Source organism: Pimephales promelas, chromosome 8 (genome assembly GCF_988280905.1).
Source record: "Pimephales promelas chromosome 8, fPimPro1.hap1.1, whole genome shotgun sequence".
NCBI classification, from domain to species: Eukaryota; Metazoa; Chordata; class Actinopteri; order Cypriniformes; family Leuciscidae; genus Pimephales; species Pimephales promelas.
Genome location: NC_142776.1, coordinates 23,550,940 through 23,573,786, shown reverse-complemented (window position 1 = coordinate 23,573,786; position 22,847 = coordinate 23,550,940). Strand labels below are relative to the sequence as shown.

Sequence of the window (22,847 nt, the reverse complement as noted above, 5' to 3'; positions counted from 1 at the left end):
CGTTTTGGGACGTATTTTGACCATGCGTCAATATTCGCCTTTTTAGGGCCCCCTTAAACTTCGGTAGATGGCGATCCCGGGCCGTCATACAACTGACGCTTTACCTTTAACGTCAGTTAGGTGACGGGTTAGGTTTAGGGTTAGGTTTAGGTATGGGGTAGAGTTAGGATCCCATAACCTCATCTACCGACGTTTAAGGGGGCCCTAAAAAGGCGAATATTGACGTATGGTCAAAAGACGTCCCAAAACGTCAGTTATATGACGTCTTGGGATGAGACCGGGTTGGTAGATTTAGGCTTTTTGCATCTAGGCTAGATGCAAAAAGATGTCTTGTCATTGCAATTGCTTGTTTATTCAGCCTATTTTATTTTTCTAGATGTGCCAAACCAAAAGTTGTGTCTTTTGCATGAGACCATGGGAACAGCAAATTAGCCATGAGATATTTGTCAGCATTGGCCCCAGTCCATTCAGTTTTATTTAACACAGTTCATCTATAACAGGCAGAGTTTTATTAACTTTTGATGAGATAAGTAGATGCATTTTGTCAACTGTGAATTGCCCCTGTTTCAGTGGCATTTTCATAAGTCTACTCTAGACAGATTGATTGGCTCATTATTCACGTCAAGATTAATCTATTTTATTTGCCTACTGAAGCTCTTATGAAATCCTATCTTTAGGGCTATATGCAGCTCGTTTAATATGTAGTTTTGACTGCTAATATTATAAATTTAGGACTTTAATAGCTCAAAAGTATAAGTGATGATTGGTATCGATATGGTATAGAATCAAAATGCATCATACGTAAAATGATATGAGAGAATACATTCATTTTTTGTGCTTGTTATGATGCATTTAAATTCAACTACAGTGTTTTCACAACTTTCAAAAACAGAAAATAAATAGAGAGAGGTTGATAATGGCAGTCAGAAGAGTGAGAGATGTCAACTTCACCGTCACTCTCACAAACGCTGTATTAGGACACAGGCTGATTAGAAATCATCATCATCCCTCTACGAACTCTATAATACTAATGTGGTTTGCTGCTATCGATTAAAATGGTTTTTAGTTTGAGAGTCACTGAGCTTAGTGTTTGTGTTGAATACATGACATTCACATCCGATCAATTGACAGATTTCTTTTGTAGGAACACAGGGCACAGTGCCGGCTTGACCTGATTCAACATGGCATTAACAGTGACAGTGATTTGAAAAGCTGCTGTTGAGATGATTTGTGGTTATCGCAGCTTTAGATCCCATGGAGAGTCAGATTATCTCTCTAGATTTGAATGCATGGAAGTATTTTAACAAAGCAAAAAAAAATCTGTATTCACTATGGTTTTGCAGCCTCTGAATTACGGCATAAAAATTTAAATAAAATCCTAGGTTTGCGCTTAAATCGTTTTTGTTAGAAAATTATAAAGGCAGAGTGAATCAGAGATGTGCAGAATTGAGCTAAACCCTAGAAAATATAATCCATGGCCCCGAGAATGTTATGAAACTGAAATGACCAAGGTGGATGTTAAAGTAAAAATTCACAGTCAAATGGCAGCAGGGATTGGTTTCTAAAACATCATTTGTTTACAATGAAGGTCTGAGTTAAATCAGTCAGCTAAAATAAATCAGTATCAATTAAAGCCTTTATGTGGACAATTAACTGAATCCAAAATCCATCCACTTAGCTTTTTAATCATAGAAAACGGAGAAGGGAGCATAGTGTGGTGTGTTGCGGCTGTGTCATGTTTTACTCTGTGGTGACTTAGGCTCGTGTGTGTGTGTGTGTGTGTGTGTGTGGAGAGAGGAAACCTGTTTTTTCCACAGGGTGTCTGGAAGGAACTAATACATCATGATGATGATAGCCAAGCTGCTCCATTTGATGCCTGCATGTGTGGCCTTTGAGAATTTATATTTCAGTTATGCTATTATAACCTTTAATAGATAATAGAATGAGAAAGCTGCTCCTTGATGGTTTATTTGTGAATTGTCATTGTACAGATTTTAAAAAAGTAAAATTTCTCTTACAGTAGTTATACATGGGCTCTGGATGACCACAGGCACTGATTATACTGTATACTAAATAAGTAAATAAACAAACAGACACACATTCAAAAGATTGGGAATGATAAGATTTTCTAAAAGAAGATAAGCCTATTATGTGCAATTAATGCTGCATTTATTTGATCAAAAATACAGTAAAACTATTATTACAATTTAAAATAATTATTTTCTATTTTAATATTTAAAATGTCAGTTTTACTCCAGTCTTCAGTGTCACATGATCCTTCAGAAATCTAATACGCTGATTTGGTGCTCAAGAAATACCAGTATGTTGAAAACAATGTTGTGCTGCTTAAGATTTTTGTGGAAACCATGATGCATTTTTTCCCTCAGGATTTTATGATGATTATAGAAAGTTCATATAGCAGCATTTATCTGAAATAGAAATCGCCATCATTTTTTATTTTTATAAAACATTATCAATAATGTCACATTTGATCAATTAAATACACCCTTGCTGAATAAAAGTATGGATTTTTTTTTTGTCTTACTGACCAACTTTTGAACAAATACAGTTTTGTTTATTATAAGATACTTACAAATATATAGGCTCAATGTACAAAGGATACTTAAAGATGTACCATGTACTTATTACAGTAATTACAATATGTGTAATAACTAGGTAATAACCCTGAAGCTACCTCTAAACCTAACCTTAACCCCTCTAGTTACCTTACAGTACCCTGTATTTTCTTAGGTAAGTGCATGTACTGTAAAATAAAGTGCAACACTTAGATCGTTTAGGCCTCATATTTCTAGCCCCTCTTTGAGATAAAAACCTGAACAAAATTAAATTGCTGTTTTAATGTTCAACCTAAGAGCTGGTAATCGTATACTGTAAGAGCGTGAACACTATATAGTATATGTCTTTATGCAATTTTTTCTAGGATAATAAAAATGTGCCAACTATGCAGTTCAAACCAAACCTAAACTGACAAACTAAGTCTGCATTTAATGCCATCCACTAAAATTTGTAGCAAAAACAGTTAAACCCTTTGTGACCCTCATGCTTATTCTCTTGTGACAGCATATTTGATCTGAACGCTGGCTGAACTAGGATTTATTACACCATCTTTCTTTTTTTATGAATACGGATAGTGCTTATGGCTGTTGTGAGAATGTTTTTTCATTTAAATGTCCTTGTTTAAGGGTTTGAATGTGTGTCTGAACCCAAAGCATATGTTCCTCTGAGACTGTGCCCAAAATCAAGCCAATGCTGCCCAGGTTCTGCTGGGCCAGATGTTGAATGTTTCTCTGCCAGTCAATGCACTCATCACAATGTCAATTGCTGGGAAGAGCTAACAGCTTGGCATGCTGTTCCCAGGTGTACCTAGTGTAGCTGTCTGTGGAAATCATGCCCCAGTTTGAATATTTCATATTGTTGTCAGGCTATTGTTTTGGGTTTGTCATAAAGTGATGTGAATGTGTAATTGTATCCTAACTGTATGCAATTGCCAATCGTATTTGATGATAGTGATCCTGACAGAGCCATATACATAAGAGCCATTGGCAAATTCCTGAAGGACTGACCGAGATCAAGGTGTTGTCAGTGGGTAGAGAGTTTTGAGAGGTGGCTGCCTAAAAAAAATTTATGTGACACAACAACAGTAGTATTTGTAAAAATGTGGATGGATTTGCTCGTCAGCCATGACACTTGCTCTGAGATATTCTACAAGCGGAGTGATGCAATCGGTGAAACGGTTCCCGTGGTGATACTGGTAGAATATCGCATGGCTGGAAAAGGCTCTCAGCCAATCAAACTCAAGCTTTTTACTCAAGTAAAAGTGTCAAAGTATTGGTTATCGGTTACTTATATAAAAGTAAAAGTAATGTAAGGAAAAAAAGCCATTAAGGACAAAAGCTTAGGCCACGCCATAGGGGCCTATTAATAGTGCACTATACCAGCTCCTCAAAAATATTTTTCCAAAGGCCATAATGTTATATTAAAACATTTAACATTTGCGGCGCATCCAGAGACATTTTGGGCACTGCGGTAGGCCTGTATTAAATATAATCATTTTTTTTCCGTGAGAGAAATACAAAAGACCGAGATGAGTGACTGACTTGAGAGCCCTGATATAGCTAATGGCAATGTCACATGCAGGTGCGATGTACTGCGTACAAACCAATAGGAATGGTACAGCATATGTGTATACTTCTCATCCAACCACAATCAAATGCACTCTCTCCAGATGGCGCGATTTATCTGGATAGGTTTTTTTTTTTTTTTTGAACGATGACAAGCCGGAATGAAAACAAGCCGAAATGAAATAGGAGTAACAAGGCTATTTTTAAAAGGAGTAAAAAGTACAGATAATTGCGTGAAAATGGAAGGAGTAGAAGTAAAAAGGCGGCTGAAAAATAATTACTCCAGTAAAATATAGATACCCAAAATTTCTACTTAAGTAAGCTAACAAAGTATTTTGTACACACCTATGGCTGTGGTTAAAGTTAACCACAGTTAAAGTTGTTTTTTTGTTTTGTTTTTTTCAGTTAAAGTAAAGTTAAAGTAAAGTTTGATGTTATACTTTTTTTAAAATTTCTTCACGAAATGAATAATGGGCTGACCCCTTTTAGTACTTGCAGACCCCCTCTGTCAGACATGCCAAATTGCACCATCTGGTGTTCACCAGTACATGAGATGAAACGTCAGTAAGTTAAATAGAAAACAGGATTAGAAAAGCACATGTTATGAAAGGGGCAGAAATACTTGGATTTGCAGGAGGGAGGCAGTAAAATGGATAGATGATAGACAATTCCACTGGGAGGATTCTCAGAAAACACCTTGTAATTAGTTGGAAAGCACACTGTAGTTTCAAAGCACCTTTTCCTCTTCCCAGCCATCGGTTACTTCAAATTGCTGGAAGAGCTGGCTCAAAGGTAATGATCTCAGAATATTTGTTGCAGAACAAGCACTGCTCCAGGGACCTTCTGTTTGCCGTGTCTCTGCTTTTACGTTTCTCCATGCACTTTCTCAGTAAATAATGAGACGAAGGTGACGGATGGAAACGGAGAGTGGGAGTATAAGAGAGGGAAATTGGGCTAGAAACAATGGAAGCATTTGAAAGAGATTACATGAAATGGCTGGGCAAAAAGATAACTGGCTGTGTTTTTCACAGAAACGTAAGAAGACAGAAGTGACAGAAGTTGGGAGAGAATGAAAAAGAGAATCAAATCACTGACAGAAAGGCTTCCACAGTGGCGTATAAACCCCAGAAATGGTCTCCTCTGGGATGATGTCTGGCTATTTTCTTTCCATTACACACAGAGGCAGCAGAATGCTTGTCTGTGGTCTCTAAGAACATTCATCAGTCTTCTTTCTTTGTGCTATATTCGGTACATATTTATACACTCACCTAAAGGAATGTTAGGAACACTGTACTAATACTGTGTTTCAGAACTGCCTTAATAGGATGTGGCATTGATTCAACAAGGTGCTGAAAGCATTCTTTAGAAATGTTGGCCCATATTGATAGGATAGCATCTTGCAGTTGATGGAGATTTGTAGGATGCACATCCAGGGCATGAAGCTCCCATTCCACCACATCCCATAGATTTAAACAATGTCCAATTGGCACTAAGGGGCCTAAAGTGTGCCAAGAAAACATCCACCACACCATTATACCACCACCACCAGCCTGCACAGTGGTAACAAGGCATGGTGGATCCATGTTCTCATTCTATTTACGCCAAATTCTGACTCTACCATCTAAATGTCTCAACAGAAATCGAGACTCATCAGACCAGGTGACTTTTTCCAGTCTTCAACTGTCCAATTTTGGTGAGTTCTTGCAAATTGTAGCCTCTTTCCTATTTGTAGTGGAGATGAGTGGTACCCAGTGGGGTCTTCTGCAGGTCTTCTTTTAGCAAATCCGCCTCAAGGTTTTGCGTGTTGTGGCTTCACAAATGCTTTGCTGCATACCTCGTTGAATCGAGTGGTTATTTCATTCAAAGTTGCTCTTCTATAAGCTTGAATCAGTTGGCCCATTCTACTCTGACCTCTAGCATCAACAAGGCATTTTCGCCCACAGGACTGCCACATACTGGATGTTTTTTCCCTTTTCACACCATTTTTTGTAAACCCTAGAAATGGTTGTGTGTGAAAATCCCAGTAACTGAGCAGACTGTGAAACACTCAGACCGGCCTGTCTGGCACCAACAACCATGCCACGCTCAAAATTGCTTAAATCATCTTTCTTTCCAATTCTGACATTCAGTTTGGAGTTCAGGATATTGTCTTGACCAGGACCACCCTAAATGCATTGAAGCAACTGCCAAGTCATTGCTGATTAGATAATTGCATTAATGAGAAATTGAACAGGTGTTCCTAATAATACTTTATGTGAGTGTATATAATTTCACTTAGCTGATTGCTCACTAAAAACCCTCAGATCGTGTTTCTAAGTTTAAATGTGACATGCCATAAATCGGTGAGTGAGTTGTTTAGTTATTTTTTAATTAGTCTTTCCATTAATACAATTGTTTGTTTATCCAGACTGATTCATAGATGCAGAATGTGCACACAAAAACAAGGGACAGGATTTATTGCATGAACAGCTATTCATAGGTGGCCTTGGCTTTATTCTCACATGACTTTTCTCCACTCATTCTCAGTTAACAAAAACACTCTTTTAAGCTCCATTTTAGATGCATAGATAAATATTGTACGTAAATTTATTGAGATATAAATATAAAAGTTTTTTTTTCTTTAGTCTCTCATCTGTAGGGATAATTGTGAATTAATGCCTTATTCTTCTACATATATTCATCTTAATAATCCTCTGTTTTTTTAACACTGTTGAGTCCTCTAACACTCATCAATGAATCTTCAGTTTGTGGTGATTTTATTATTGGCACTGACCAGCTAAGCATCATTATTGAATGGGAAAATTTTACATAGACAACATTGGCAAGGTGACATTAGTTTTGCTAATTGACAGCAGAGCACAGATGGCGTCGATAGAGCTTGACTTGTGTTTAACACTTTATATTTCTTTAAGATATTTTAGGTCTAAATTGGGATTTATTTCCATATATCCAGCATAAATCTGAGAGAAACCATTCTGTCACACCATATGCTCATAATGATGTTCATTTGAAAATTCTGGACATTTAAATAACCGTGCCCTGTCAACCACCCACAAACACACGCCTACACATAAATAAATGCACACACAAATAAAAGTATTTATAATAAATGCTTTTGACTTTGTGCAATCTTTCTTTGGAATGATTCTTTTTTGGAATGAGATTAAAACAGCATGCCATGATACTTCAATTCAGCTTGGCAGCTCTATTACTAACTAAACTAAAGTTAACTAAAGCTTTGTTGGTAACACTTTAGATTATGGAAAATATATGAACTAACTAATATTAACTAGGAGTTTTCCCTCAATAAACCCCTAATTACTGATCATTGACAGATAGTGAGGTAGTTGTAGTCGTTATGTTTAGGTGTACAGTAGGGTTAAGGGATCTGGTCATGCAGAATAAGTCATTAATATGTGCTTGATAGTAAGAACTAAACAGCCAATGCTAGTAATATGCATACTAATAAATTGAAAAATGTTACCACTCTGTCACTTTGAAATCAGCCGTCCCTTCAGCTGCATCCGCTGAACTTTTACTTCAGAATCAGAATGAGCTTTTTTGGCAATTATGCCTAAACATACAAGGAATTTGTCTTAGTGACAGAAGCTTCCAGTGTACACACAGAATTACAGTAGATAATAAGACAGATAATTAAAAATAAATATCTACAAATACTTAATGAAAATATTTGTATGTACAGGTTTGTTATACAATGCAAGGGAATGTGAATAAGAGGTATGGTATACTATAAATGGTGTACAGTGCTCTTACGATCAGACAGCAACTGTTCAAAGAGGAAGTGGCCTGGATGTTAGGGGTCCAGAGTGATTTCACCAGCTCTTTTACTCACTCTGGATGAGTACAGTTCTTGGAGAGTGGGAAGAGTGTGTAGCAATGATTCTTCCAGCAGTCTGGACTATCATGGGTCTTCTGAGGTCTGATTTGGTGGCTGAGCCGAATCAGACAGTAACAGTGCAGAGGACAGACTCTATGGCTGCAGAAGCAGCTCTTGTGGCAGATTCAACTTTCTCAGCTGATAAAGGAAAAACAACCTCTGCTGGGCCCTTTTGCACAGTGGAGCCTATATGAGTGTCACATTTCAAGTCCTGAGAGATGGTAGTACCCTGGAGCCTGAATGACTCTACTGTTGCCACAGTGCTGTTCATTATGGTGAGTGGGGGAGTGCTGGGGGTTTTCTCGTAAAGTCCACAATCATCTCCACTGTTTTGAGCATATTAAGCTCCAGGTTGTTGTGACTGCACCAGACAGATAGCTCTTTAACCTCCTGTCTGAAAGCAGACTTGTCATTGTCCTGGATGAGGTCGATGAATGTGGTGTCGTTTGCAAACTTCATTAGCTTGACAGAGGGATCTTTTGCAGTGCAGTTGTTGGTGTTGAGGGAGAAGAGCAGTGGGGGGAGCACGCATCTCTGGGGGTGCTAGTGCTGACTGTACAAGTATTGGACGTGAATTTTCCCAACATCACTAGCTGTTGCCTAGCTGTCTGAAAGCTGGTGATCCATTGACAAATAGAGATATGAACAGAGAGCTGGCAGAGAGTTTGGATGATGGTATTGAAATCCAAGCTTAAGTCCACAAACAGGATCCTCACATAAGTCTCAAGTCTGATGAGATGTTACAGGATGTAGTCCCATGTTGACCCAACCCGATCTCACGACCAAGTCGTACGAATTCGACGAATGATTAAAAAGTGGCTAATTCGTAACAATTCATACGACCTCACTCATACTTAATACGATTTTGCTAAATCGTACATATTTTACGAGTTGGCCAATTCGTATGAATTCGTACGAATGACCTACCCCTTACCCCGCCCCTAAACCTAACCATCACGTGGGTTAAGACAAATCGTACGTATTAGTACGAGTGAGGTCGTACGAATTAGTACGAATTAGCCACTTTTTAATCATGCGTCGAATTCGTACGAATTGGTCGTGAGATAGTGTTGGTTGACCGCATCATCCACAGACCTGTTTGCCCAATTAACAAACTGCAGGGTGTCCAGAAAAAGTCCAGTGACGTCCTTCAGATGGGCAAGCAACAGACTTTCAAATGACTTCATGACCACAGACTTTAAAGATACGGGTCAGTAGTCATTCAGTACTGTGATTTTGAGTTTCTTTGGGGTGGGGAAGCAGGAAGGGACTTTGCATAGCTCCAGTGATCTGTTTAAGGTCTTTGTAATGATAGGGGCCAGCTGGTCAGGGCAGGATTTCAGACAGGCTGGTGAAATGTTGTCTGGGCCTGTTGCTTTCAATAGCTGTGTTTACACTGTTGGGCCAAAGGCGAGCATGCTAGTGCGGGCCAGTCGCATTTACACGGTCACTTTCGGGGCTTGATTGGGCCTTATCAAGGCCAACTCCCAGAGTTTTTTTGACCTGCCAAATACCTTGGGGTAACTGGGGCTTGAGGAGTGGTCATGAACAAGGAGAGGGTCAACACTGCTGCTCATTTCCTATATTACCATACCAGGCTAGCTAACCTCAAAATTTAAGACATTTAAAATAATTTTAAGCTCAAAACTTACTTTCAGACACCAGTGTGTATGAAATAACTTATGATTGTGTTCTGATCACAGAATGAGTTAGAAATATATTTAAATGCGATTCAAAAGGCTACTAATGCCAACTGTCATAATAAATGAACATTATGGAAAATACCAGAGACTACTTAAAGAATGTAGACAAATCATATTTGATTATAATTGTGTATTTATTTGGTTTCATGTTTCATCTGTCTCTTTCCAACGCATTCTTGTCCTTTAGCGTCATATAGAACGCTATATGACAAAATGCCGCTATACTACGCACATGGCACCCGTTATCGTTAATATGACGCGCTGTGATGGGTAGGTTTAGGTGTGGGGTAGGGTAGTCTCATATTACGCTAAAGGATTTATGACGTCTTGGGTTCGCGTGTTATATTAACGATAAAGGGTGCCATGTGCGTAGTATTGCGCCGTTTTGTCATATAGCGTTCTAAAGGATGAGAACGGGCTGCTCTTTCCTGTGCCTTTGTTGATACCAGACATACTTCCAAGTTACAATATTTAGGCCCCGTCCACACTGCTGCGTTTTCGTTTAAAAACGGAGAATTAAAACGAATACGTTCTCCGTCCACACCAGCGTTTTATCTGCGTATTAGAAATGATCTCCGTCCACATTAAAACGACTGAAAACGCGGATCACGTTTTAGGTCTTCGTTTTTCCCGTTTTAGTCTGGACAGGAGGTGCAAACGTAGCAAAAGGTCTCCGTTTTTAAACGAAAACGCAGTAGTGTGGACGGGGCCTTAGTTAAATTGGTCACCAAAAGAAACAAACCTTGTACAACATACTGATGGACAGCAGCACTCAATGACTTCTGTCAGACTATTCTATTGTAATGATAAAAGTACTGATAAAAGTATTCTTAAAAAAAACATGACTTTTCCTATGACCGAAAGACTTGACAATATAGTTTTGTTTTTTCCCGCATTGACTACTGCAATGCACTTCTTGCTGGGGTTCCTTAAACCACACTCAACAAATTGCAGTGTGTGCAAAATTCTGCTGCTAGGATCTTGACTGGTGTCAGGAGAAATTAAAACATCACTCCAACATTGAAGTCCTTGCACTGGCTCCCAGTCAGGTTCCACATTGATTTTAAAATCCTTAGCCTTACATATAAAGTATAAGGCACCCCAGTATCTGTCTACGCATTTAACTTTATATAATCCTAAGTGTCATTTGCACTCCTCTAAAGCTGGTTTACTTACTGCTCCATGTAAAACACGCTTGCGATCTGTAGGGGACAGGGCTTTCTCATTCTATGCTCATACTCTGGAATTAGAGATGTACAAAATTTAAGCCTTTTTAAATCTAATCTGAAAACAATTTTTGAGGGGTTAACATTTATTGATTTAACTATTTTCTATTCCAGTGTGAGTTTTTGTTGTTGTTGTTTTGTACACTTTGTATTTCTATCTGTATTTTTTTTCTCGTTGTATTCTTTTTATTGTGTAAAGTGCCATAAGAAGCTGCTTTAAAGGCGCTATATAGAATAAAGTTTATTATTAATTATCATTATTATTATCATATAACTCAGATAAAGGCTATGTGTTTTTCTATTTTTATTTTACGTATTCTGGTCTGTCAGCAAGCATTTTTAGTGTTCAGAATGATATGAGCATGATCATTTTTACACAATTTTGTTTGACCTTTTATCTACAGCAACAAACATACATACATAAGTAGCTGCTAATGACAGATGCAATATGCAGAGAAATTCAGATATGCAATTAAATACAGCCCTAAAGGCATTACTTGCATGACTAGATGTCAATAAACAAGTTGGTGTCATTTGGGGGCAGATACTACATCAGCTTTGAACAACTTTAGCCTCTGGATGTTTAATCTTAGGATAAGAGTGTGCTCTATTGACTGTGCTCAAAGTCATTTTTTTAATGCCTGGCTTTTCACTAAGTAATCCGCACTTCAGATTCTTGACACTTCTCAGTGCACCATGGGAGGGATATTCAAGTTCTCTTAAGAGAGTACTCTCGTGTTGCGTAAGCTTGCTTACGCTATGGGAAAATCCGTTTTCTCGAGAATATGCCAAAAAATTATCCTTAATTTACATTCATTTAAAATGCATTGCTGCACAGAGCAGACTTAGGCGAGGCAGCTCGCACGCCTATTGGTTGCTCTGCGGCAACTGCTGCAACCTATCGTGGGACTGTACGTGACGTAAGCACCAATGAGGGCACGTGCCCACGTGGGTCATGTCCTACCAAAAGGGGCGTGGCTTATGTCTATATAAGCAGAGTCCAGACAGGGTGTTCTGTGATTTTCCATCTCTTCAGCGGAGTGTTCATTTTACATCACTGGCCTTCTCCGGAGGAGGCTTCACTGCTGGTCCAGCTGCGCTATCTGGCGCCCATATCCTTTTTCAAATCTTTCTCCTAAAAGAGCCGAGAGGTTATAATGCCTCGTTTTACCAAATGCGGCTCTTGTCGAGCCCCTCTCAGCGACGGGGACCGTCACATCTTGTGCGTTTCCTGCTTGGGACTTACCCAAGCGGACATCGCGCTCACATGCGGTCCAGTCCCAGTCGCCATTTTTTGCCAGGCAGCGGTCGACGGTCTCTTCGACACTCTCCATTATGGAAGGCGCGAAGGAAAAAGGCTACCTCTCCATTCCTCCGGTCGAGGAAGCGGTGGCCACTCACTTATATCCGCCCTCCGAAGCCTGAATGCTATTCTCCCTCTAGCTTTGTGCTTAAAAGCATGGGAAATGATCCCGGGTGTGTCACAATGGGTACTGAGCACTAGAATGAAAGGGTTTTCGAGCCAGGATCGAAACTACGGTAAAACACGAAGCAGCACATCTGCTTTGTGCTGAAATTGTGAAACTGCTAAGCAAAGCTCTATCCCTCTGATACAGAGCCAATAAGGTTTCTACAGCAGGTATTTCCTGGTCTCCAAAAAGCATGGTGGTCTCAGACCTATCTTAGATCTCAAGCGCTTGAACAAAGCCCTTTTGAAAAGATTGTTCAAAATGCTCATGACCAGACAAATCCTTGCGCAAATTTGCCCGACGGATTGGTTTATTTCAGTGGATCTGAAGGATGCATACTTTCAGATTCAAATAATACCCCATCACAGGCCTGTCTTGTGATTGGACTTCGAGGGTCAAAGCTATCAGTACACCGTCCTGCCATTCGGTCTATCTTTAGCAACCCGTACTTTCACGAGATGTATGGACACGGCACTCGCACCCCTGAGACTTCGGGGGATGCGCATACTGAACTATCTGGATGACTGGCTTATTCTAGCTAGAGTCAGAACTGATAGCGCACAAGGCTTTATTGCTAAACCATTTGCAAAACTTGGGTCTTTGTGAACTGGACCAAGAGTCAAAAGTCAACTGGACCAAGAGCTTGCTATCTCCCAGCCAGAAAATTCATTTTCTGGGAACAGACTAGACTCTGTGTCAATGACAGCATGGCTGACGTCACAGTGCGCGCTGCGGATAGAACGCTCAGCATCATCATTCAGGGCCGGCAGTATTCTCCTTCTCACAAACTTTCAGAGGAGGCTAGGCCTTGTGGCCTTCAGACCACGGCAGTACTTAGGCTGGGCATACTTTTTGTTGATCCTGGATCAACTTTCCAATCAACCACATTTGAGGGACAAGTTTACAGTTTATGTTAAGTTTAGGCTTAAACATCAGTACTAAATCAGTACTTAAACATCAGTCTAATTCACCTATCATTACACTATCATTTTATGTAAAAGTTATAGGTAGGGTTAGGTTTAGGTAGGGATTGGGTAAGGACTACATTTTGGAACAGGAATGTTGATCCAGGATCAACAAAATATGATGATCCAGGACCATATCTTACATGGCAAAATCACGGTGACCCTCTGTGGTCAATGCCAGTGATCATCATGGCTAACTTTTGTGAATTAAACTTTAAAAGGAAAAGGAAAATTCCAAGCATTTCAAGTAACAACTATTTTACCTTTATTTTTCATCTGTTCACAGATTTAATAGAAAATGTATTATTTATTTTAAAATCATTTAATTTAATCTAATTCAGAGCTCAATATACAGTACTGTGTAACCTAATAAAACTATAGAGAGAGGTCTGGTTTCAACTGGAAGATGTTTAGATGAAAATTGAATTCACTGGTTGCCACGTTTGCTATACTGTGTTTCTGTTTTAAAGTTTTCATGTCATTGTTTGCTGTTTGAAACTGACTGGACATTGTAATGGTCTTCAAGGTACATCACAGAACCTGACCTGATTCAAGTCTGACTGCATTCAACAACATCCTGCATTCATGCTAATACTGTTCATTCTATCAACATAGAATGCTGTAAGTTCAATACTCAGAATTACTCCTTCAATACTTCTTTTTAAAATTCGTTATGAAGGCCATGCTTCACGGCTTCCAATTAATACGATACAGGTAAAAAAAATCTTAATTTTGAAGTAAAAAAAGAGTAAAGCAGAAACAGATAAAATTTGTACATGCAATGATAATATTTATTTTTAAAGAGTAAGAATATAGGCAATATCACTTCTTTTTTTTTAATCAGATACCAACTACCTCTACTAAATGACCGAGTAATACAATTTCTAATTCTAGCCATTATAGCCATTTATTATTACATATATACATGCTTTTTATACTAACAACATTTACAGAACATGATAAACCATTTAAGAACTTTTAAACTGAACATCACTAAATGTGCATCATTCTCTATCACAATCTCTGGCAAACATGATTCTTTCTGTAAAAATAAGTGCTGTCTGTCTGTGACTACTTGCACTTTTTAGCATGTCTGCTTGTGATGAATGAAATCACAAGCAGTCACTTTGAATTGAGTTTTTGTCACTTTTTCACTTTGAAGTTTACAATACACAATATTAAGGTTAAATAAATATATAATAAAAATGCTTATAACATATGTCAAATATTCAGTCCTTCAACAGTATTGGTAACTAATCTAATTACATATTAGGTTAACTACCAGTCTTCACTCTGTTTTTGTTACAATATGTTATATATGGTCATAAGGAAGTGACAGACTATGTATTGTTGAACCCTGAGTCCTGTGTATGTGACGTCATTGAGATGCGCAAGCACGTGAAGTAAAGAGAAGCACTGAGAAGTAGTTCAGTCCTGTTCAGAGCTGTGACAGAAAATTTCTAAAAACCCTTCAAACAAATCGTGTAGACCTAGTATTTATATTACTAAAACGTGTATGTGAAATATTATGACTAAGGGTGTCCATTTTCTGTTTTCAGGAATATTAATCAATTAATCAATCAATTTTCATTCAAATTAATGATCGTTAAAATTTTTATGTTAAAATACGTTCTCATACTCTATTAACCCTTTGATGCACAACATGGGTCTAAATAGACTGAGTTTTAATTTTCTATATCTTTGCAAGAAATTAATTTCATCACTCAGTATTCCAGGTATTCCTCAATTAACTTGTTTTTGATCATCACAAATCCTTATTTTTATTTTTCATTTCTTACTTTTTGAATAAAAATAGTTTTTGTATAGCAACCCTTCTAATGCGCAACATGGGTCTAAAAAGACCCGTATTCATTTCCTATGGTATTTCAGGGATGGCTGAGTGTTTTCTTTGCTGAATCTTTAAAATATATGTATTTTATCATTTCTTATTCCAGATATTCATTAAATAACTTGTTTTTGATTTCCACAAATCATTGGGTTTATGTTTCCTTTCTTACTTTATAAACAAACACAGTTTTTGTATTTCTACATCAATTTTACATACATGGGTCTAAAAAGACCCGTATTCATTTCCTATAGTATTTCAGTGATGGCTGAGTGTTTCTTTGCTGAATCTTTAAAATATATGTGTTTTTTTATCATTTCTTTTTTCCAGGTATTCATTAAATATCTTGTTTTTGATTTCCACAACTCATTATGTTTATGTTTCCTTTCTTACTTTATAAACAAACACAGTTTTTGTATTTCTACATCAATTTTACATACATGGGTCTAAAATGACCCATATTCATTTGCTATGTTATTTCAGTGATGGCTGAGTGTTTCTTTGCTGAATCTTTAATTTAAAATATGTTTTTTTAATCATTTCTTATTCCAGGTATTCATTAAATATCTTGTTTTTAATTTCCACAAATCATTATGTTAGGTTTTTTAAATTTATTTCTACATCAATTTTACATACATGGGTCAATTTTTATTAATCTTATTTTATTTTAACCACAGACATTTTATATATATATATATATATATATATATATATATATATATATATTGTAAAAGATAACAACATAATATCTCAATATTAGGCTATGGTTACCTTGACCTTGTAATCCTAGTGAGAAATCCTAGTGAGAAGGAGAAACATGTCCAATACTATTAGCTAGCTAGCTGTTGACATATTCTAGCTAGCTAATGTTAACTACACAAAAAAAGATTGTTTTTTAAAGCTTATTTACATTTAGTAGGCCTAACAGTTCATAATCATTCATATGCTGAAATGATTCTTATACTGAAATCATTCTATGATTGAAATGATGCCCAGCTGCCAAAGACAGAAAAGTCAGCAACTGGTGTTCCCAGAGCACCAGGCCTGTGTGCAAGGAGCACAAACATGTAGTTGTCATTTGTGAGGCATGTAAGCACTAAGATGGCAATTTGAGATGCCGCTGTACCAGTGTGATTTTATTTTTTCTGTTTTTTTTTCTTTTATTTGATCACATTGACCACAATTCAACACAGTTACACTACACCACAGATCAATTTCAGTGTTATCAGTTATCAGTTATCTGTGATATGTGAATGCTATGTGAGACAAAGTGGCAAATAAACATTTCAAGTGTTAAATATGTTGTTAAAAATACTTCTAAGATTATCAATTTAACAAAATGTTGTCTTTATTCTTTTGTTTTATTATGCTTGATAAGTACATTTGATATAGTAACACAAAACCTAGAAAAAAATGAAAAAAAAATATTTTTGGTAATTGAAAACAATATTTTTTTAATATTTATAAATCATGAAATTTATAGATAATGGAATATTAAAAGCTTAAATAAATTGATCTCAAAAGATAAAAAGAAAAGAAAAGTCCAGCCATGCATTAAATAACATAGGACATGAATACGGGTCTTTTTAGACCCATGTATGTAAAATTAATGTAGAAATACAAAAACTGTGTTTGTTTATAAAGTAAGAAAGGAAACATAAACACAATGATTTGTGGATATCAAAAACAAGATATTTAATGAAGACCTGGAATAACAAATGATAAAATACATATAGTTTAAAGATTCAGCAAAGAAAACACTCAGCCATCACTGAAATACCATAGGAAATGAATACGGGTCTTTTTAGACCCATGTTGCGCATTAGAAGGGGTATCCATAGCTTGCGCATCAAAGGGTTAAACCAGTTTATTGTTCATTGTCCACTATTACTATGCCATTCATGGGTTTGTCTCCCTCAAATTGATGATGTGTGATGTCTGCGTGAGCAGGGTTTGCGGAGTTATGGAAATACATGTGTTAACTGGCAGTGAAATGCAAAGACTGGACGAACATTTTTTGGTGCTGAGACGTCCACAGAAAATGTACAATATTTAGACCACTTCTATCATTGATTGCTATCAGGATGTGAAGAGAGTTTCAACCAGTATAACAAAAAGTGTTTTTTTTTTTTTTTTTTTTTTTGAAAAAACAAATGGCCAATGTTTCTGAGTCATGCACTCTATCAGATCCCAAATTCAAACAAACATTGCTAATACACTCACTATGTGCCGTAGAGTACTGAAATACTGTATCTCCATACTGAAATCTCTTTTGGCCATAGTGATCTTTGCCAATCTTTTCTGAATCATCAAAATATCAGGATGCCGTGATCCAAGAGACTACACGGTGAGTTTTTAAAAGCTTAGTTTAAAGGTATGCTATGCACAAATAGTGCCCATAAAAGACTGTTGAGAACATATTTTCAATTGAAACGGAGTGGAAAACTTGGACCCAGAAATGGTACAAGTTACATCACAAGTTAACAAGCAGATTTCTCCTTCTGCTCATCTGAACATGAGTAAAGATGCTTATAGACACACAGACAGCGCTGACCTCTAACATCTCACTTACAGGGCTTATTCTCACAGAGAAGAGCATATTAGAAATGACAGAGAGGCAGAATAACATTGTCACCATAAATAAGGCTGAAGTACTTGCCATATTATACTTTAGACATTTGATCACAGTGTTTGATGTGCCCATAATTTTACTTGTAGATTATTATTTTTTTCAATCAAGGCAAGGGTGCGCATTTACATTTTACAGTACGTGCACTGCGCAAAGTGTAGTGCGCACACTAATGTTGGATGATTTTATAGACGGTTTTCGCCACCTGCTTGTATGATTAATGAACACAGTTGTGATGTAATTTAATCAGTAATCTGTAAACCTTATAGATTAAATCATTAATCCAGATTATTTGATCAAGTCAAGTCAAGTCACATTTATTTATATAGCGCTTTTCACAATACAGATTGTATCAAAGCAGCTTCACAGTGATAACATGAAAGTAGTACAACACAGATCAATAATATTGTTAAATATTAAATATTAAATATCCCCAACTAAGCAAGCCAAAAGCAAGGCAACAGTGGCAAGGAACCAAAACACCATCAGATTGGATGGAGAAAAAAAAAAAAAAAAAAAAACCTTGGGAGAACCCAGGCTCAGTCGGGGGCCAGTTCTCCTCTGGCTAACATTCATATTGTTTATATATAAATATTAAATATAAATATTGTTTATATATAAAACGGCGCCATAACATATCCCCGGCATTGAGTCGTCTCTTCACAGGCGTTGGTCTTCTCATCACAGGCGTTGGGGCATCCGAAATCCCCGTGAGAATGATTAATCAACAATTAATCATTACCATCCATAATTTGCTTTATATGATATAGCTATAACTACATATATATACTGTGCCCTTCAGGTGAAGTCAGAAATATCGCAGCTATGAGTTCTGAGCACTTGACTAATCAAATGAAGTTGTATTTAAGTGGGAAACTGTATATAATGCATGAATTACCTTGTTGTGATGTTAGTGGGGGAGTGTTGATTTTAAACATTGCGAAAAGAATTTTAATTTTATATGCTGCATTTAAATAATTTTAATAGTTTGATATAAGAAAAAATTGTAAAATTATTCATTCTAACGTTACGGATTGTCATAATATTGTGTTGGGCTAATAGTGTCATGCCAGCCAAATCTTTATCCAATGGCAAAAACTCAGAATTAATATTCCTTGAAGAACAAAAAAGATTTGATTGTATTTATTTATTTATTTATTTTAATTAGAAAGCATGTGTCTAAGTAATCTAAGCCTGATGCTGCAGTTAAGTAAATTCTTGGTATTGGTTCCTCAGATAGCTGTTCTGAACTGCTGTACTTAGAACTCCAGTTTGGAGAAGCAAAAGAAGTGTTTATTCACCATGTCCCACCTGAGAGCAGAATGCCAGTGTGACTGGTATCTGGTGGTGACATTATGTCAGCTGGGAATCTGTTGCACGCAACAGATCAGATACAAACAGGAAATTTTCCATGGTACCTTCATGTGCATTTATTCCTACGTTCTTCTGATGTCCTGAAACTTGTTTCTGTTCTATAGGGAAGACTTTAAAAGGCACAGACCCACTGGGTGCAATAAGTCACTCATTAATTATATAACAGATCTGATGATGACACCTTAAAATTAGATAAACTGTATTATATGCTCAGGGAGTGCTTTAACAAATGTTTTTCCTCCTGAGTCCTGGAGCCCTTGTTTTTGTGCTTAACAAGCTCATGTGCTGTAACATTGCGGTTGCTCACAGTGATCACAATTGATGTTTGTGCCTCCTTCTGTGTGCAGGTATTGAGTTTGCAGAGTATAAGTGAGAAACAATGACAGCTGGTGCCCGAAAAAATTTGCCTTTCCAATCTGTCACTTATTTTTTTAAAGTCGTCATAACTTTATTTATATGAAAACCGGTCTGTTTTGCCCATATAACAGTACAGCATCTGTTCCTTGCTGTTTCTTGTTTGTTCTTGTTCTTTGATATGGTGTTGGCACACCGCTCACACTGTGATGTAAAAGCATTTGCCACAAGCATAGCTTTCTGAGTTTCTGAGTTTCAAGCTTCTTTTAAAGAATGTTATGGGCTCGGTTAAAGCAAACTGTGGTCCATGGCTGACCATCAACCACACTTATATATAAGCAAAATAAATAAGCAAGGCAAAATAGCAACTTTGACTAAAAAGAGAATTTCTAATCAAGAAGTTAGGAGGCTTCAACAACCTGATTAAATTGCTTGGAGGAATGTAAGGGTATTGTGAATAGTTTAAAGGAACATGCCGACTTTTTGTGACTTTAGCTTATTCACCGTATCCCCCAGAGTTAGATAAGTCCATTCATACCCTTTTCATTTCCGTGCGTACTGTAACTCTGTCTGACGCACCCACCGCTAGCCTAGCTTAGCACAAACACTGGATGTAAATGGCTCCAGCTAGCATATTAACAAAGTAAGTGACAAAATAACACAAACATTTTCCTATTAACATGTTGTGATTTGTAGAGTCACAGAGTGTACAAATAACAAGGTCATATCAGACACAGCTTTTAACCGTATAAATATTGGGAACTATATTCTCAGAAGGCGAAGCACTGCTACTTGGGCGATATGATTACCGCAGCACCCGAGACGCACCGTGGTGAGGAGCAGAGAGTTTTTTCAGAGTTGGCGTAATAGAGTCAGCAATTACTAGATAGTAAAATCATAGTTTACAATCCTGGGTGTTCGTTGTATTGTAACGAGCTGCGTCAATAAACGCGGGACACCAGGTAATTCCACAATGTTTCATAGAATTCTAATTTAGGTTGTTGAGCTGTGCATTTTGGAAACTTTCCCATGCTTCATCTATTATTTTTTTTCCTCACTTGCTTCAGTCTCTTAGTGTAATTCAGGCTCGATGAGGTTGAGATCAGGGCTCTGTGTGAGTCATACCATCTGTTGCAGTACTTGTTCTACAAAACTCTCACTGGATTATGACAATATTTGAAAAAAAAAAAGTTTGGATTTGGTTATTTCCTACTTTTTTCATTAAGCATCTAATATTCACAAGCTGTTTGGTTCTGGTGTGGCAACCGGAGCCAGTGGAGAGGACCATCATGGATCAATGTGGATTTTAATATATATATATATAATCGCTAAATCGCTAATCAAGGTCTTCAGGATTATTACAGGCAGGTGATATATATATATATATATATATATATATATATATATATGAAGAGTTCAGATGCAAAAGCCTCTAAGTGCCATTTGAAATTTTCTTCTAGAATGATCATTTTTATCAAGCTTGTATATTTAAGTTCAGTGATTTCACTTAAATGGCAATGAGAATTACCTATTAATTGTTAATTAAGTGAAATTACTGAACTTAAATATACAAATTTGATAAAAATCATCATTAAAGAAGAAAATTTCAAATGGCATTTAGAGGCTTTTGCATCTGAACTCTTCATATATATATATATATATATATATATATAATCTGTGTTCCCTAGTTATCAACAGAAATGCTTGATAATCCTTGATACATGTAAACCATTTCCCCTCTTCCACTCTGGATTATTGCTTTACTGAAGAAATCCCCTGCTACAGACACAGGTTATTAAGGAAACCTAAATTGCCTCACTGGAAGGGAGAGCAGCTCAGTGACAAGGAGGTCATTTTCATTGAGATTATATCATTAGGACAGATTAAACACTAAAGACCTTTTATCCTTAACCTTAATCATTATCTGCTTGTTTTGATGCTCAAATGGATGTGCGTGACTCTGACTAAACATTGTCCTGGGAATGTTCCCTATGATACAAAATACAAAAATCTACAAGGAAGTATAGCATAGCAACAAAACATTTGTAGCTTTACCTGGATACAAGGATTTCAAAACACCATGGATTACTTGCAAAAGTCTATCTCTTGCTCAAAATGCTTAGTTCATCTCTCAAAATTAAACATCTGTGTCAATGAACATGTCAGTGCCATCAGAATGACAAGTCCTTGTGTCATTGTGTACGGATAATTGCTTAGTCATGTTGTCAATATAACAGTGTACTCTGGAGGATGTTCTAATGTAGACTATGGCTAAAGTTTTGATGATAATTATTGTAAATTGTAGGTTACACCTTAGTGTATGTGGGCGTTTGATTGCAAGAAACTGGACAAGATTCACATTTAAGCTTTGACTGCTTGTACTGTAATTTGTTGACAAACCATGTCATTGCAATTCAGAAAGGAACAGACAGCACTGCATAGCACAAAGAAAAAAAAAAGAGAAAAAACAAAAGTAGATACAGTATGTGAACAGAACAGATTTAGAAAAAAAAGTCTAATGGAGATGTAAATAAATATGCCTCATAAAAATATAAACATAATATGACAATTTGCTCAGCTATTTTGCATGTAAAGACTTATGCTATGAACTAATGCTTGGAGGATGTTGAGGATTTCTATTGCACGCAGCTCCTCTTCTGAAAACTCTGGTTCGTAGAGGTATGGGTCTGGATCTTGACTGTCTGAGAAGTCACCATCTTTGTCTCACAAAAAAATCCCCCATGTCAATCACCATTCACTATGTCTACTGTCGTAATAGCCAGCTAATATTCACGCCGTGATGTTGAGGGAAGTTGGGGTATTTCAGGTGTTGTGATGACTGCGCCCAAGTAGCAGTGTTTCGCCTGTGATTCACCCTAATATATAGCCCCAAATCAATATCTGCCTATTTAATTGCCTAGTCTTAATTTGAAATCATATTTGTACTCGTTGTGAATACACAGGCCACAAGAAGTAATTAAGTTTGTTTTTTTGCTTTATTTTACTTTTACTCATGACATGCTACTTGGCAACATAGGATTGCATTCATTATGCTAAGCTAAGCTAGCGTCGGTTCTGCCAAACTACGACAATGCATCATAGACAGTAAAAAAATGGACAGAGCGACCCCATTGATTTCAACGGAGAAGACTTGAAGCCCGATTTTTGCACTTCCTGTCTGATGTCTCAGCGACTGCGCAGGCTCAAACTGAGCGTGACGACAGTCTGACAATTGTAAATT

General features: G+C 37.0%; 1 protein-coding gene across 1 annotated transcript in view; it reads left to right on the top strand.

Annotated features, from left to right (window-relative positions):
- The window catches only part of pde4ba (phosphodiesterase 4B, cAMP-specific a), a 162,710-nt gene that overhangs the window by 5,252 nt on the left and 134,611 nt on the right, over nt 1-22,847 (top strand). The window lies entirely within an intron of this gene.